At 35.7% G+C, this 17,061-nt stretch overlaps 1 protein-coding gene across 27 annotated transcripts in view; it reads left to right on the top strand.

Moving 5' to 3' along the window:
- The first annotated feature begins 539 nt into the window (after positions 1 to 539).
- Ptprd (protein tyrosine phosphatase receptor type D) overlaps positions 540 to 17,061 on the top strand; it is a 2,195,185-nt gene continuing 2,178,663 nt past the window's right edge. For all 27 annotated transcript variants that reach the window (XM_075945536.1, XM_075945538.1, XM_075945537.1 and 24 more), the window contains exon 1: positions 540 to 675. The gene's annotated coding sequence lies outside the window, so the exon portion shown is untranslated. The remainder of the gene's footprint in view (positions 676 to 17,061) is intronic.

Here is a 17,061-nt window from a genome sequence, read left to right as displayed (position 1 = left end):
ACAGCTCTGTCCCCAACCTTTCAGACCCCCATGCCTCACCCCTTACCGCCAACCTCCCTCCAGGGAAAGCCAGAGCAGAGTGGCGCGGACACCTGCAGAAGCGCGCACCTGGCCCTTCGCTCCCTGGCGCCCGGTAGCCGGTAGCTGCTCTCCGCGCCCAGCTCGGGGTCGAGACCAAGCTTGGCCACCCGGGCTCGGGTCTCCTTCGTCTCAGCAGCCCGCCGTGGCCGCGCCGCCGCAGCCATCAAGTGGCTCGTTAAGGAAATGCAGGTGAGCGCGGGCGGCGCGCCGGGCCGGGTGCGAGCGCCTGTGCGCGAGCTCGAGCGAGCGGAGTGCGAGCCTCAGCCTCCCGGGCGCTCCCACCGCAGCCGCCCAGCCCGCCCCGCCCCGCCCGCGCGCACCGCCGCACCTGCGGGCACTCGCCCCGGCGTCTGCGGGACCCGCGGGCTCCGAGCGCGCTGCCGCCCTCCCGCGCCGCCCTCGCACACGCAGAACCCACTTTTAAAGAAGCCGAAGCGCTGCAGCCCACCGACACCGAGCGCAGCCGGCTGTGGCTGTTCTCTCCCGGTCTGCAGTTGAGCCAGGACCCTGGAATAGAAAGACAGTTCACCGTTGGACTGGCAGAGAGCGAAAGAAGACTCCTCGGTTCCCGAGGAGAGCGGAGCGGATGCTCTAGTAAGTAATACTGCTCTCTCTTCTTGCTCTCTAAAGTGAGGCGTCTGCCGAATGCTTTCCCCCGTTCGTTTTTCTACCAGGGAAGAACTTGCCTTATATAACTTGAGTAATTCCTATCTGAGAAGTGCTTCGCTAAACAATTTTTGAAGGTTTCTTTGTGGAGGATCACTTAGGAGTGTCTGCATGTGCAGTCTTCCCAGGAGTCTGATTGTCAAAGACTCATTGTTCGAGGGATGCTGGAAGACCTGGCTTGTGAATGTGTTGCTTGGTTCCAAGATTGAAAGAGTGTTACCTAGAAAAAGCTTGAGGATTCCCATCCCATTGCCTCCTCCCTCCTGTCACCTTCAACCCAGGTCCACCCCCAAGTTCCACCCATTGCTGACTTCAGTGGTTTGCTTGTATTATCTTCAGTTCTAAGGATCACTAGCAAAATTAACTGGGTCAAGGGAAAGTTAATAAAGATGGTTTGCTAGACTAGAAGAAAATCCTGTTCGGATGACTTCATGTCTGTGAGCAGTTTATGTGTGGAGGAAGTCCTGGCATCAGCCTAGGCAGAGAATTTGGTGAAGTTAATTTGGAGAAGAACTGTGAAAAATGCAGCGTGAGAGCGGGCTGAGCCTGTGACTCTGACAGAGCCGGTTATGAACTGTGACAGGCTCATCAGCCACTGAGAGGTTTAAGGTGTCCCTTAAGGCTGAATATCGCTGCATCAAAAACTTTTGCAGGTAGCATTTCTCTTGGACTATCACCTTTTGTCAGGGGCTGCAGCTCTTCTGTGAACACAAGCAGGGCACTGTTCCTCTCACCGAAAAAGGGTTAACTGTACCTTAAAAGGATAGGAGGCATGTGTAGCTTAACACTCGCCAATATGTTGTAATATCTAAATAAAACCTTTGTGTTATGTCAGGAAAAATATAGTCGAGTCAGTTTGTTTTGCACAAGAGGGAAGAGAATCAATAACGTTTCAGCATTTTTCCCTCTTTATCACTGCCAAATGGGTTCTGAATCTAATTCTTCTTGCATTGTTACAGATACAGTAGGTACAGTAGGAATTACAGGTTAGAAATAACTGAACCAATTTTGGTACAGAGTTCTTTGACACAATGGCACTTATACAGACTGGAGAAGAATAGTGGTTAAGAAAGAAAGTCGATGGAATTTATCATTAACTTTCAGTATTTTTCTTAATATAAAACATGCTTTACTGATGAAAAACCTTGCAAATGTATACAATTAAACTGTAAATTACAACTAATTATGAGGCAAATTTTCTTTATAAAAATCACTAATTATCAATTAATGGTTAAGTGATGTTTCATATTTATGTGACACTCTTACAGTCAAAATATTGTCACTGCTATATTAACTCAGATATCTAAGCAAAAATGTCATTAGGCACTGATTTTAAAAATATGAAAAAGGAGAAATGGTTAGAATTGAAATGGCAGTTAGAATTGTACCATCTTTTTATGGGCCATTCGGGTTGTGTTGGGATGTAAGTTTCAGAGTGATGAGACAGGACAATGACCCAAAGTTCCAATGAATGGAAAGCACTTTGGATAAATATGCCGTTGTTCTTCAACATCACTTTATGTCACCCAAAGTGTAAAGATCTTTATTGCTCTCCGGTGCCATTTCTGTTCTTAGTTGGTTTAGAAATGCATCTAAATAATTTGAACTGAGATCATTGGATGAACAAATTTGGAATATGTCTATGACCTCTATCATGTATGGCCTCACATCTCTACGATAATATATGACGCTTGAAAAATAATATTTAAAAATTAAAGGATAATTGTCCATAAGCAGGCACACTTAAGAGTGAATGAAACATGCAATTACATATATTTTACTACATTTGTATTTCCTCACAACACACAGGCAAACTGTCCATTCTGTCTCATTTCTGAAAGCAGAGTTTTATCAACAACATTAATAATAATAAACTGTCACACATTCTGCCTCTGCTGTAATTATGTCATAGTGTTAAGAAGGATAGCCTAAATTAAAGCTGTTTCTAGTCAAGCCTACAGAGACACCTGGTAGCTGTTTCTATAACCATAGATTCGTCAGCCCTAGTCAGGGTGACTAAATTGTTAGCTTTTGCCACCGGCTTTCTGTGGCTTACAGGAGTTGCAACTTTCAAGTTGAAAAAATAAAGTTGCTAGTGTCAGCAGTAATGCATTTTATTATGCAATTGTTCTTGTTATTCAGATCAGATAATGGCCTGATGAAAAACATAAGCAGTCTGCAGGGAATGAATGATTAATTCCTCTAACGTGTGCTTACCAAAGGAGTTTTTACTAATAAAGTGCTGTGTACCTGAATTTGCTCACAGTTGCAGTTGGTGAAAGCAAATATTCCTTCCTTTCCCTTAATATCATCATAGAATTTATGTCTGTGCCAGTCACTATAGCAACATAAAGATGATTTTGTAGAACACATGGTCATATATTTTATGAAGATCTGGATAGGCGGACAATTTTCTTAAAAAAGTTAATGCAGAAAGCAGAGCAATGTTAATTAAGTCTAACATTGGAATGCTGAACTATTGATACAGAATTATTTTGCTCTTTGTCTGTGCAATGTGTTTCTTTCATGTATTGTGAGTGGGGTACACGAGCCCCAGCATGTGACGATGTAGAGTATGCCAGTACCAAGGATGCTTCCCTTAGGGATGTTAGGTGTAGTGGAAAGCTAAAATATTGTCCTTACAGAATTGTTTAGATACATGTTTAACACTTTATGGATGAGTCATGATAAATACCACATTGTGACTCAATTGATGCAAATTATTTTGCGATCATAGATATCTTTAATGTAACTTTTAATAACTCTGCATTTCTGATGGTTCATTATTCTAGAGGCTGGCGGATGGAAAAACTGTAGTGTTAAAAACAGGTGACTTGCAAATAACCTACATACATCTTCATTTAAATAAACTTTTAGAAATTATTATTTGTGGAGTATCATAATTAAAATCATTGCTTAGCTACGTATGTATTCACACTTCTGTCAACAATATTTCTGTCTATCTCTGTAAATACTGCATGTAGCTTTAAGAATCCTGTTGTTTGAGGCAAATACCTTAATTCAGTAGTATCTTTTTGGATATGCACCAACCCTAAGCATAATAAACTTTATCCACACAAATAATAAAATATATACTCTAGATTATGCCATTTAAGAAGTTAGAGTAAAAATCAGATGAATGGAATTTTGTATTGAGTTGAATGCCATTTCAGTGTATCTGTTCGTATGTTTAACTGCATTTTTAACTTTCAACTACATTCAGTTCACTTGGAATTCATTAGACCTCTCAAAGGCATTGAGCATTAAAAAGAACAAAGAAGTTCACTCATTCATACAATCAACATTTTAAAAGTTAATTGTACTCAAAGCAGGCTATTCTAACTTGTTCAAGGTGTACTGAATGAAGACACACAACTACTGCACAAAATGGCAAGTATTTTTAGGGGAAGACATATTGAGGGTAGAAACAAGGGTTCTGGGATTGTGTGTGTTATTTTAGAGAGGTCCACCAGACTCTGCGTTAAAGTATTGTCTGTCTGATAGACACGCTAGTACAGTTCTCATCATTCCAATTCCAAAACAGTATGAAACAACCTAGCATAATTATAGATGTAACTGGATCTAACTTTTGGCAAATTGTCAGATTATACTGTGACAATCTAAGAATCCACAGAGGAGCAAGAGGCAAACATTTGTTCGTGAAAGGTCAGAGTTAATTGTCCTGAAACCATGTTGGACAAGCATTGGTCTGTTGGTTCCTTGGTTGGATGACCCTTGCTCCATTGAATCAGGGTAGAGTTCCTGGAAGGGAGGAGGTACTTGTCTTGTGTTCCACTGAAGCACACTTGACTCCTGCTATTAAGAAACTATCCCACCAATTACTATCTTTGAATTAACATCTTTGTAATCAAATTTCAGAGTTTAGGAATGCAGAGAAGAAAAAGAAAAGAAACTCTTAGTGTCATGGTCTTCTTTCTTTCTTTTTTCATACTTATTATTTTGCAACATTGTATTTAGATAGTGAAATTTATATAAATTGCTGTTTCTCTAAATTCATGTTACAGAGTGTGAACACTACAAGGAAACCAAGAAATCCACTTTCAGTCTTTACATCTTAAAGATGTAACTGATGGCTTCAAATATAAAAAGATGTAAACATAAAATGATTTTCCTATTTTACTAGTTTCCTGTACTATTTTAGTTGTACTTTGCAATGTGTTGCCAAGTACATGCTTGGACAACACTTTGCACACCTTATAGTAAATTATCAGCAGACAATCCAGTAATATAAGAAAACACAGTTCATTTTCCAAAAGGCTTTCACATGACATTGTGTCATGATATCAAGCCTAGTGTTCACTCTAAATGGCTTATGTGTCTCAGCACTGAACTTAGTGAAAACGGTGTGCTCAAAAATTACCAGGGTGTAAACAATAATCCAAGATTAAAAAATGATTCTAACAGTTAACATATGGTTTATATTTCATTACATCACAATCAAATAATGCACAACAATATATAAAGACTTTGCTTTTTACAAATTATGCTTTCTAAACACCCGATCAAATATTCTCAAAGCTGAGGTTGTGTTGAAGTAAGAGACACATCTTTTCTGTGCTCTAACAAACATTACTTACATTAGATGAAAAGAAAGGAATGGAACAGATTTATAATTGAATATACATTTCATTTGACTTTAAAAATGTCTTTAAATGTATGCGATTTTATCTGTGAAGTCTTGTATAGTTGTTTGAATACTGTAAGGAAGCATTAAAACTGTTCTAGTCAGAGATAGAATTTGTGTCTATTGGAACTATTTACTTCTGAATCCACAGGAACTTAAGTAGATATTTCCAAATATATAGTATTTATTGAATTAAAAATTCTGATTGAAAACCTTTAGAAGCAATCCAAATATTTTTGACTGATCTAATTAGTATCAGAAAGGTCAGTTGTTAAATGGGTACATGAACAGAAATCATAGCTAAGATTGTGTTTTGCACATGTGTTTACTTTACATATTTATGACTTTACAACATCGCATTTAGATAGTGCAATTTATGTAAATTGCTGTTTCTCTAAATGCATGTTAGAGAGTATGAAAGCTACAAGGAAAACAAGAAATCCACTTTCAGTCCTTACATGTTAAAGAGGTAACTCAGTAAACTAAATGCCTGCATGCACCCTAGGGTTCTTCTATCTATCCTTTTGTTTAAATAGATATTTCAAGTAGTATAGGACAGAAGTCCTGAGCACAGCTTCTTTCAACTATAAACAATCAACATATATTTTGTATCCTATATTCAATGCTAGGAAATATTAAATCAGAGAACAACATCCACAAAATGCCAACAATGCCAAGGACAATGGGGTAATTTTCTTTTCAGATCTCTAACAGGCTTTAGCGACTAATCTACTCAGTTTCCTTCCTTCCTTCCTTCCTTCCTTCCTTCCTTCCTTCCTTCCTTCCTTCCTTCCTTCCTTCCTTCCTTCCTTTCTCTCCTTTTTTCCTCTTTTCTTTTGGAAGGAGGAAACCTACTTACACTCACATGTGTGTGCACATGAACACACACAAAGACACACAAGCACAAATTAGCATCTCTTAATGTTGTCCCAACGCAGTGACCAGGACTCCTCTTGAACAAGATCAGACACTCTGCTTAACTGTAAAGTGAAAAAAAAAAAGAAAGGGGAAATTTCTTACTCTTCTTCATGCAATGATTTTAGTTAAGTGTTGCCTTCATGTATCAATGCAGAGCACAGACAAAAGCAGCTCATGATTTATTTTTCTTTAATTGTAGAAAAATCATCAAAGACAAAACAATAATCCCAGTACTACAGATACAATAAGTGTTAGGGTAGACATCACCCTCTCTCTTCTATCTCTAATTTACCTAAATCCTTAGCAATAAACCCTCAGTTTAGGTTCCTGGTTTTCACTGGCTTTTCCATTTGTCAAAGACTGCTAAGGACAATACCCATTGTGTTAGAGATATAAAACTGGCCAAGTTACGACTGACCTATGGTTTTACCAAATATAACTGCATTTTAATTCCAGAGCCAAAAAAAAAGAAACCTCCTCAACATATCACCTATTCTAGGTAGGGTATCTACTTGGATTTCTCTCCTTTGTCAGAGCCCCCATACTCGATCATTCTGAGTCAGAGGTATCTCTTCTAGAAGCAGGGTGAAATCTGTGTTGCATATTGAGTAGCGGCAGCCTTTCTGTCTTCCACTGTAATATGTTGGCAACCTTCTTCAGCTCCTAAGTTGGATTGCCCCACTGCCAATTCTTCATGTGTGTCACACTCTCCAAATCAAGAGAAGCAGTAAAGCATGGTGAACACTTACTGCTCTACCTTCATGTTGACATGGCATGGAAACACTAATAAATCTCCAGGCCACTGTTGCAGTTGAAACATGTAACACTCCCTTGCCTTTTCAAATCACAGTGTGCAAGTTGCAGTCAGGATGCTTATTGTTGCCGCACTGATAACCATGATAGAAATGTCTTGGCTTTCTCAGCAGAGAACAGAGACACTAAAGAAATTCTGTTCACATTGAAGAGAGTGTGAGACAGGTGTATAGAAGACTTTATAATATATATTTTGTAGAAAACCACAAAGGACGAAAGAATAAGGTAAAATTTATATTTTAAAAACAAATTGGAATTTCTGTGTACCCTTAAATTTGATACATTATTCTATTTACTTCTGATAAAACTCATGTGATCATTCCTGACTAAATTCAGATTATTTTCCTTTGCATTCTCTATAAATCTCATGTAAGGTGCAATAATGTATTACTATCCAGTGCTATGAACACAGACTAATGATAAGTAGAGCATGGTAGCCTAAAAAAATATAGTTCAAAAAATCAAAACTTAATTATATTCAGCACAAACCTAGGGAGATTTATTTTCTTTTCACTTAAAATTTCTCATTGTGCTGTGGATGAACTTACTGGTTTCCATTTTATTGTTTTCTTATTTTATTTTTGAAATTATAATATAATTAAAACAAGTCTCCCTTCCCTTTCCTCCCTCCACATTCTCCCTCAAATTCATGGCTTTCTTTGTCACTAGTTGTTATTGACTATATAATGTTCTCAGTTCCTTCCCAGTTACTACTTATTTACGGTACTTGGTACAGGAGGTCATTCCTTGAATGCCACTGTGTGTGTATGTTCAGTGGCCTCTCAGATGGAAGTGTCCATTCAGTGTGGTGCATGTTCTGTTTTCTCCTAGGAATTACATGTGGTTTCCTCTGCAAGACATGGTTCAGCCTCATCATTTATACTTTTGTGGTTGAAAACAACAGAATTTTTTGGCAGTAAAATTGATTGAATTTGGTAATTCATTTTCTTATTCCAGTGATCCACAGGAAGATATTCTTTTTTAGAAAAAAAATAATGGCTGGAAGACCGTTTATTTTCCTTGGTACCACAGAAATTTTGGAAACTTGTCAGCTTTAATAATACATTACAAATTTGCTAAGTTACAAAACCTAGATTGTAAAGTAGGGCAGCACAGTTGTGAGAGGGTTTCTTGGGGTGTGTGTGTGTCTGTCTGTGTGTATGTGAGTGTGTGTGAGACAGAGGGGGAGAGAGAAAAAGAGAGGGAGGTGTAGAATATTTGCTATGTGTGTGTAAACAATTTTATAATTGTCTTCTTAGCATAGATATTTTATGCAAAACTGCAACATCCAATAGTATTTCAATGTGAAATATTATCTGATGAACCTATAGATGAAGCAATAGGAGCGGCCTAGTCAGAAGATATCCAGTGATTCTTAACAAAACTGTTTTTTCAACAACAACAACAGAACTGCTGTTCTAATCCTCTTTTCCTAATTTTGCTTCAAATTCCCCACTTCTGACCATTTCTGTGGCCTACACAGGAACCTGGTATATTTCAGATACAAAAAGCTGCATCAGCCTTCTTCCAGTACAAAGAAGTGTCCTGTGATGAACTGAAAATAGAAATACACTGCCATTTGTATTGCTCATTTATATCTTCTTTTCAGTATTTTAAATATAAAATATTTTCGAAAACAGTGCACATGACTGAAGAAGGAGGCATCACAACTTTTATTTTTCTCCAGTTGGGAAGAGGTTTTAGGTTTACATCTGTGGATGGTAGCAAAGCTGCACAGTTAATAGCACGTCCAGCTTCACTGGACATCTGAGTTCAAGTCTCAGCTTCTGTACACTAATGACCAGTGACTACAATCACCTGTTACCCTAGATCAGGGGATCTGACACTCCTTTCTAGATTTTGAAGGGACCTGTACTAACTCATACTCACATCACCACAGCCTCCATACACTAAAAATAATATGAATCTTTAAAAAAAACAGAACCACTTATGGTCTTATTTTTATCTTGGAATCTTGACATTTTTCCCACAATATTTTTCATGAACTCTCAAGAAATATTCATAGAGAAGGTATTAATAATAGTTAGTTGTTTATAGTATTTACTATTATATGCAAGTCATCATTTAAGTTATATGTGTAATATGTTATTATATATATATATTATTTATCATATTAGTTCTAAAAGGTGATATAAACGTTACATTTATTTTATAAATGCAAAATTTAAACAAAAAAGAAGCTCATGTAACTCTTCGGTTGTTTACATACAGACTCTATAGTTTAAATCCTCTGGCTCTATTGGCCTCTTGGTGAACAGAGTTTTGTACATGTATAACAAGGTTTCCTTGGTGTGTAGTATGAGTCCTTAAGAGGAATGCCACAGTTTCATGGCTTCTGGATATTCAAGGTAGAGAAAGAGAATGACACTTGAACTGCTTTTGCAATGTTTATTTTCAACTGAAGCAAGTACCAGTAGATACTTCCAGCTAACTCTTGCCAATTGGCCACAGATTCTGTGCTGTACAAGCACCCTTCAGACACATTGCCATACTCTGTGACTGCTGACCGAGAGCAACAGTAGTTAGAAAACAACCAAGAGTCTGTTAACCCTGCACCATAACTATGACAAAATCAAGATGCAAAGCCGAGAAGGTGGACCAATGAGGTGTGTAGCTTAGGGTCTATGAATATCTTCTGCCACCGACTACATTACAGACAAGCACATATCCATGATCATTTCACATGGTAGTGTTAGAGAAAGCAGATACAAAACAAAGTCTAAGGATGCTTACATCAAAGAAAAGGTAATGCAAGAATTGGTCCTAAAAGTAACATTTTACTTAAAATTAATTGGATATACTATTCATATTTATAAATTCTCATTACCATTTATTATAGCATCAATAGTATAGGATAGCATTTATAAATTTGATTGTGATAATTAAGTACTTTTAATTTATTATATTTCCATTATTTTGCTTCTTATTCTTACAGTTACTTAGCCGACACAATATTGGAGGTAACATGAATGCCAAAATCATTCACAGCTAAATGTATGTATGTATGTATATGTGTGTATGCATAACTAAACTATTTCCTCTGGAGTGACCAATCTAAGAAGCTGAAATTCTCTCAGTATTTGGTTATTGCTTTTCTAGTATGTGAGCAATAATCAGTACATACTGGTGGAAATTTGGCGTAGCAATATTGAAAGGACAAAAAAAAATACCAAGGCTTCTCTATAAAATGACCCTTCTGGTGGTTGAAATCTCAATGAAAAAATATTAGCTGTGCTTTCTTAATGTGTTGCATCAACACTCGTTCTGTCTTGAGCAACCACTTCTCAGGTTGTACTTTTAACTAAACCACTATGCTAGTAAAGGGCACACGGAGATGGCTCTTACCCTGCATTAGTGGAGATGTAAGAAGTTTAAGGTACAGAAAGTAAAACAAATTAACATGGGCATTTAAAGTTCTCTATGACTCATTTTGAGAGCTTCAAATGCACCTTTCAGGCTCAAGAGACAGACAGTGCCCAGAGTACCTGCATTAGTTTTACCTGTGGCACAGGTCCTTTCCCACTATGGCCTTCTGCTTACTTAAGAAAAGCCTGTGATAATCTCAGTGATGAATTGAGAATTGAGGACAAGAACTGGATAACATCATTATGCACTCTTGTCCACTACATGCTTTGACAGAACTGCTAAGTTATTAAACTGCATTTTATGACCTAGTTTTTGGCATTTTAGCTTTGAAAAACCTGACATAGGAAGAATGTGCTAAGGGAAAACCAGAAAGTCCTAAAATAAATAACAAGCAAGTCATAAGATAAATTTATTTCTTTTCTATTTACAAAGAAAGAAGATATACTCTTCAAGATTTATTTTCTTTTTGTTTTATTCTTTAAATGAGAAGTCACGTTTAATGATATATATCTTTATATAACGTATATATAGTATCACTTAAATATGCATGATATGTAGTAGATAGTATCTAGGATTAGGTTTCCATAGAAAGTTCAGCTCTATAAAAATAGAAACTTCAAGAAAATCTTGACAAATTAATGGCAGTACCCACATTTTTTAGCTCAACAGGATGGGATCGTCACAATGGCACTTCTCAGAGACCTTGCTCTGTAAAAACTCTTTTTTTTTTATCAAGTTACTCCCTATGGACATTGCTTTAGCAAATTTTCCATGGATAGCTATCTCACTTTATTTCTTCTCCATTATTTTATTTTTTATTTCCTGTCTAATCATGCTGAAAATATTATATCATTCTTGTTTTGCATTGGGGAAGGGGTGATGCTGAAGTTAATGTCACAGCAGAAACTTTCATTACATAGATTTATACAGTCTTTTCATCTGTTTTACTTTTCTTCATAGAATTTTATAAACGCATATATAAACACTTTGAACTGGACATAAATAATTTAGAGAAGTTATAATGAAAATAGTGACATGAATAATGACAATTTATAATTGCCCCTTTTCTGTTTGGAAAGGCAATATCATAGTTATATGTGTGTGTCCTTCAACTAGTAATTGTGTATCTGATTTAAAGTGACTTGGCTGAATGTTTCTTCCAACCGGTGACTTATTATCATTGCATCCATCTCTTGTGGAACCTCTTCTTTTTGTGGCTTTCTTCAGGAAGAACCACTGACTGTACAGCTGTATTTCTTTTGCATAACAAATTAATGAGCTTTCGGCTTATTCCCAGCAACAGCCAAGGGCTGCCGTACAAAATAATGATCTCATACAAAATGTTACGTTGTGTTTCCCCTGCCAACCCCGAAGTGGTCAGCCTTTTTTGGCTTGACATCCTGAAACTGTGCAGGTTCTTCATTGGAGGCTGGCCTCCATAGACTGGTGCTTGTCACAATTTGGCTGAGCTCCAGGTCTTTGTTGTTGGGGATGTTACTGTAACATCTGTTGAGTATGACACGTATCTTGTTATTCTCATCAATCTTATGAATTTGGGTGCCCTTTCCAGGCTGTGATACACACTGTATAGCTCAAAATCTATACAACGTAAGAATACAAAAGGAAAATAGTGCATGAAGATACTTTTTTTTTTCAGTGTGATTTTGATGTTGGGGAACTGTAAAAATCTTAAACATATTTTTAATGTAGCATTTGACCAGTTTTTGTAGAATTATCAAATTTACTCACAGGTATTGGTAATATGTGTGTGAGTGTGTATGTGTGTTTGTGTGTCTGTGTGTGTGTGTGCTTAATGCATGCTAGACAAATACTCCACCTCTGAGTTTTCTACTCAAACCTTCCATATTTTTATTAAGTATTTCAGGCTGGATTTGAAAACCTTGTCTTTTTCATTCTGCTTCTACTGTGCTGGAATTGCAAGGATTTATCCTCACCCAATTAAAATATGAAGCTCCAAGGTGTTCAATTTTAAAATGATGTAAAGTTTGTTAAGTCAAGTAGTCACAGCTTCCATCTTCATATTTTAATTACTGATTTAGAGATTTTTTAATTCCTGATATCAAACTCAGAGCCTCGTGCATGATAAAAAAGTGTTGATTCTACCACTGAGCCCTGTTTCCAGCCTTCCAATTTCATATTTTAAAAGGCCATTGATTATGTTATAAAGACCTTTAATACATGTAGGAAAAAAATTATCTGATGAAATGAAAATATTGATACTGCCTATATTAAAATATTTCTGTGGTCTGAAGAATTCACAATAAATGGGAAAACTTCTTACTTAAAATAGGGACTAGCATTGATGACAGCTGGAAAGAGAGGAGGAAGAGTATGCTAGAATTTGATTAGAAGAGAAGAGTATCCACCTATTCATCCTTGGTAAATATCTCATAAACGAATAAAGTGTGAAATCCCTTTTTACTAGGTACACAAAGAGTAGAATTAACTATTTTCATCTTTTTAATTTTGGATTTTTTAATTGTGAAACAAACAGATGAAAACTGAATACTTTGAAAACTATACAATACTATTAATTAAACTTGGGAATAAATAGTAGTAATATCTATGTTGGCTACCAGTCATTACTTGATTATTTGTTTGGTTTTTGATCATAGGATGGACAATCCAATAATTCTAAAGCCCATACCATGATTTGGGAGTCATATGCCAGTTACCTCATAAATTTCAAATCAAATGAATTTAAAGGTTTGTAAGGTCATGTGATATACTTTCAAAATTGAATCATCAGGAAGATAAATATTACAATATTTATAAGTCAACATTGTGCAAGTTAGATTATAGATAAAACTCTTGTGACCATGATATCACAAGAGATTTATGAAATAAGATGGAATTATTTCTGTTATATATTATTCCAAAAGTGAGGGATTTATCAGATAAAATGGCATTTTTAGCAAGGTTTTTCAGAAATAAATGTTTATGCAACCTTGATGATCATTCATCACCTAGAGGATGCTTCTCATCTGTGGAACCAGATATAGACAACTTATGGAATGGTGTTCATATCCAGATTTATCTGGAAGAAATTTCCCAATTCAATCTTGTATAACTTAGTTAAGTGGTCACATCTAGTTGAATGCAGATAAATTAATGTTTTTTTCTTTCTTTTTTGTTTTTTCAAAGGCAGGTTTATTATGTGCAGTTCTTGCTATTATGGAACTCACTTTTTAGATTAGGCTGGCCTTGAACTCACAGAGATCCCTCTGCCTCTGCCTCACAAGTCCTGAGATTAAAGGCATGTGCCACCACTGCCCAACTATATTTCTTACTATTTATGTAATTAGTAATAATCTATTTTTCATACCAATTTATGGCTTGTCCTTTTATATCTATGTATATACACACATATATTTAAAACAATCACATACATATATGTATATTGTACACATTATATATAATATACATATATTATATATATACATAAAAAACAGAAAAAATAAGTCAGTGACTATATATACCCAAGAAAAAAATTCCCTGATAAATAATTAACCAAAAATACTTTATTTATAAATCCTATTTTATGAATATTCATAGAGTTTCTCATTTTATCTCTTTAACCTATAATCTGATCTACATCTATCATTTTGCTGTACTTATCTCAGCACTATTATGCATTCTAAGAAGAGATTATGAGCAGAGTTTTATATGCTTTGGATTATGATAGCAGGTCTATTTGGTTTTGTGGAAATATATCTATTTTCAGTTAATAATTCTATACCATATTTATGTTAAATCTACATATAATAACTTTAAATCTTGGATAATATCTAAGACAAATAAAGATGGCTTGAAAATATGAAAGTGATAATTTAGTCTTTTCATGTGTTATAAACATTTCTGAGTTTTGACAGCTGAACCTCTGTCTGTGGTTTTCAGATCACCTCTTCCATGATGCAGTTGTCTGATAAGTCTGTCTTGGTTTCTTGTGAGTCTTGCTAGTAGATTTGTTGAGAGCAGTGGATGCCTATATCTGACCTCACAGACATCCATCAGGAATTCATTAGTTTTTCAGTGTGCCACAGAAGAGTTGCAAATGTGCTCAGAGAATCAGCATACCATAAAAGCTTGCAGCAGGCCCACCTAGAAAGACTCACTAACCTATAGATATCATGTTACATTATTAATATAAATTGTACAATTTATTACTAGAAAAAAATAAAATGCTTCTTGCTTATGTGCTACCTGTAAATAATGTGAGAGGGAATACTTTAATCAATTCCCTGAATTCTGAAGTACAGCTGGAAGTATATAATTACAATGGGCTTTCCTAAACCAGGGTCTTGTAATAGAATTTGATGAAACCTTTGCTTATCATTGCTGAGTTATAGAAAACCCAATGTTGTTATTTAGAATGATCTAAATTAAATATTTCTAAACTGAAAATGAGCTCTTTTAACTCCTTAAAAGCTTTCAATTCTTCGATTATTTTCAGATGAATACTAAATAAAATCCAATTGCAGTTTTCAATTTATGTTGGTTTATGTTCCAATTTAGTAAAATATGAGTTTTTAATAAGAGTTTTGTGAAATGGTGAATCATTACATCACTTTAGCAAAATCCACCTAAATGAAGCCTTGACAATGTTCAATGTATATTTATTCAAAGCATACCTCATTTCAGTTTTTTACATACCAGCTCAAATAACATTATAAAATCTTATGAGATATAGGGAAACATTTATGTTCTGATGTGCTGAATGATGGTACAAACATCATAACATACTTTGGAGAAATGTTTCTTGAGAGCCCTTTTCTGTATTATTATTTTTCTCTTGGTAATGATGCATTTTCGCATCAATCCTTCAAGTAAACTTGATATATATCTAATACCAAAACTGAAATCTAAGACCCTGGAGGGGACCACTTCATAATGGTCAGCAACATGGCCATGCTTTCAGTCTGTTTGAAGTGGATATGTTAATGCTGGCATTTTCTTGTTGGACTTGGTTTACTGGGAAACACTACTGAAGACACTACTTCACTCCCGGCCATCTGTCATGTACTGCGCAGGTTCCACTATGTCCATTCTTGTAGCCAGACATGATGGATAGGAATGGTAGGTGCTCTTAACAGATACGATGCTGGACTGTACACTGCAGCCATTACATAAACAAGCTATTTTTCTAAAAATGTTCATCCAGTAACATTTATTCTCATCTACCAGCTTTTCTCTGTCCCATTCTGAACCCTCCAATGTATCTACTATTTCATTCAATTTAGAGTCATAAGCTTGCACAATGCTCATCTTTGTATTGATAAAATAATTATTCTTATTAAATTATGACATTTAAGAATGAGAGTATATTTAAAACAATTTACTTTGTGATTCTATTTTGTGTTGTCATGATAGTTCATTTTTTATAAACATAGAACATTTTGTCTTAATTATTAAAATATACTGCTAATCATTTAAATGCAGTGGTAGAGGTGAAATCATTTCATAGGCTTTAATTTGTAGTCTTAATTAACTCTAGTTAGTGATATTGTCTTTAAATATCTACTGCACCTATGGGAAGAATTTAATGAGCATAAACTGAACTATTGTATGTATGGTGTAGTTTTAACCTTCTCTGGATTAGTCTTCGCACTGGACTGTTGTATGTACAGTTAGTCTTTAATATACACCATAGCATTGTATGCATGGTACAGTACTTTATCTACTATAAAATACTCTTCTTACACTGCTGTCTTAATCAGCATGCACTGGACCAGTGTATGCGTGGTTCTCTGTCTTAAATAGTATATCATGAACTAGTGTGGTTATGGTGAAGTCTTTCACTAGCATACACTGGATTGCTGTATGTACATTTCTCTCTTACTGGATAGTATACCATGTTCCTAATTTTATAATAATCTTATCTGTAGTTTCTGTTAATATATTCTATTATATAATTTATTTCAATAAAGTAGCTATAGCTGGTGACACAAACTTGAGAGTGCTCTTTAGAGACCAGCCAATGCCCATCACTGATACATGTACCTTATTGTATTCTAATTTGTCACTTCAATGCATAATGACCACCACAAATTAAATGAAAGTCCCGCAAACACTGAATGATGTGAGATAAGTGTATTTAAGACACAGACAAAATTGTACTCAAAAGTAAGATTGTATTTTAAACACTAAAGCAGTATAGTAGATCAAGCCATAGAGCCAAACTGACTTCCTCTGGGTGGTGGCTTGTTTGGTAAGCTTACAGGGAAGGAAGTTGGTCTTCTTAAGGCCCTGGCTATATTTTCTTTGTTTTGCAAACATTTCAAGATTAGGTTTCTTACCAGTTGTGCCTGTTATCATTGATGGTTCCAGTTTATGCATGGGTAATTGTTGGTTACTGGAACAAAAGCTCATGAAAAGCTATGTGATTAAATGTAAGGTACTTTATTTTATTTTTCATCTTAGTCTTTGAGTCACTTTTCATCATTAATTTTCTTTAATTAGCAATTAACATTAAAACATCCCTTAAATCAGCTGCCTAGGTAATTAATACAGTGCCATAGATTTCTGTAAAG

This window comes from Microtus pennsylvanicus, chromosome 13 (assembly GCF_037038515.1).
Source record: "Microtus pennsylvanicus isolate mMicPen1 chromosome 13, mMicPen1.hap1, whole genome shotgun sequence".
In the NCBI taxonomy this organism is placed as follows: Eukaryota; Metazoa; Chordata; class Mammalia; order Rodentia; family Cricetidae; genus Microtus; species Microtus pennsylvanicus.
This window is presented reverse-complemented; position numbering and strand designations above follow the sequence as displayed.